The sequence below is a fragment of the Brienomyrus brachyistius genome, chromosome 10 (assembly GCF_023856365.1).
Source record: "Brienomyrus brachyistius isolate T26 chromosome 10, BBRACH_0.4, whole genome shotgun sequence".
NCBI lineage: Eukaryota > Metazoa > Chordata > Actinopteri > Osteoglossiformes > Mormyridae > Brienomyrus > Brienomyrus brachyistius.
Window position 1 is genome coordinate 12,644,809 of NC_064542.1, and position 1,999 is coordinate 12,646,807.

The window sequence follows — 1,999 nt, forward strand, 5'->3', positions numbered from 1 at the left end:
ACGCTCAAGGCTGCGCTACGAGCCGCTCTGCTTTTCGCATTGGCCCCGCCTCAAATATCATCACCGAGCCTTTTCATTGGTCAATTTTAATGTCAGTTTAATTCCTAATATTTAATATTAATGAATGAGAATTCGACCTAGGGCTCCAGTAGACAAAAAAGACACGTTTGTATGTAATATTATTAACTTATACAATCATTTTGTAATATCATTCAATTTATGGCAATTTGTTTTAATATCGGTGTTAATGGTAGCTAGATCCAAATCGGGCTAAACCGCCTTATTCATTTCAGTTAATACAAAGTAGAGTGCACACCTTATAGTGAAATTTACAGGACAAGCTACAGTAGGCTAAAGCTACCGACGATTGTGGTACCAGTGTGCATCCATTCCCTGATCGACCTTTTGGATGCAGAACATAAGGAAATTACATTCATCTTAGCTGACCGTTTTCTTTCTTGGCCCCGGGCTACAGCGATTTGATTGATGTTTGATTGATCGTCTTTTGAGTTTGTTATCCTTTAGGAATCAGACCCCTTCTCTTTCCGTTTTGAAAAAGCTTGACCTTATCGCTCGAGCTGACGACTGACGTTTGGTTATCGATTAATCAACACGCGCTCATCGATCACGATTTGCTTCAGTTATTTCTTTGCTGTCTTTCTAAGTTGTCCTCCCATGTCTAGTACCGGACTAGCTGTCGATGCAGTTTCTGCAGATGGGGAAGTCGCTGGGGGGGGGGGACATCAACGCATTTTGCTTTATTGTCATATTGATCCCTGGAGTTTACAGGATACACATGACTTGATCTGAATGACTTCTCAAAGCATTAAGTAATATAACACCCGAGATAATTTTAGTAACATTACATATACAGTAGGCTTCTAAATAAACCGAGAACTCCTAAAGCCAATTTAAACGATTTATGTATACAATTACACACTTCTTTATTCATACAAATTTATTTCCATTCACGCCATTTAATATGTCGTTTATACTTTCTGACTCTGTAAGCCTTGCTTTTTAAAAACTGTCGGTGATTGCAGTTAAGTAACTTTTCATTTTTACTGAACACAAAATAAAAGAAAAAGGGGAAACGATTCACACCGGAACGTCAAAAACTCATGAAAGGCTAGTTCAAAGTAGAAAAAGGCTTATACAAATGCGGCCGATCTTCTCGACATTAGCCTACACAAAACTTCGTGCAAGATCAATCACATCCTAGGCTTCAACAATAATTAGACTTAAAAATATGAAATGCCTGTCAGCTTGCTATTTTCCATCGTTTTCATAAGGACTTTTTAACCAACGAGTATTTTTTCACGTATAACGTCATTGTTTACAGTTTTATTAGTTTGATCGAGGATAACCAATCTGACCAGACGGTGCGCGCAATTCGACAATCAAGAAGATTACATCTAGAAATGCAATTAAGCAATATACTACGGCATGTTTTAGAAGACGGATGGGCAGGAACACAAATCATAAGCTGACGTCGACGTGGCTTAAAAACATAAGCATGCCATCCGCTTTTCATTCAGACAGACAAAGACAACAAACATCGCATCAATCCCACGTCTTTTAAGTCCTCCAGTGGTCGCTGGTGGCAACACACATGGAGACTGGCAGTACATAGTAATTAGTCTTAATGATTTAAAAAAAAGTTACATTTAAATACCGGCTGTCTAGCTCAACTCTATCGGCTTAATCTTTCCCCCAAATGCCAGTTTTCAGTAAACGATTAGTGCCCGAGGCATTTCATTCAACATTTGTTGTGGGCCTTATATGCGTTTTTATAAAATCTGGTTCACATCAGCATGAAATTATAAATGAGAAAAAAAATATCGTGTTAAAGTATGAGAACAATATGGGGCTGAGTCTAAGCAGGAACTTTCCGTGATTGTTTTTTTTTTTTTTTTTTTTGTATTAGTGGTTTTGGGGGCAGCTGCGGGGATTAAACAATGCACCATTACAAAGCCGGTACTGTGAAACCCCTTAAACC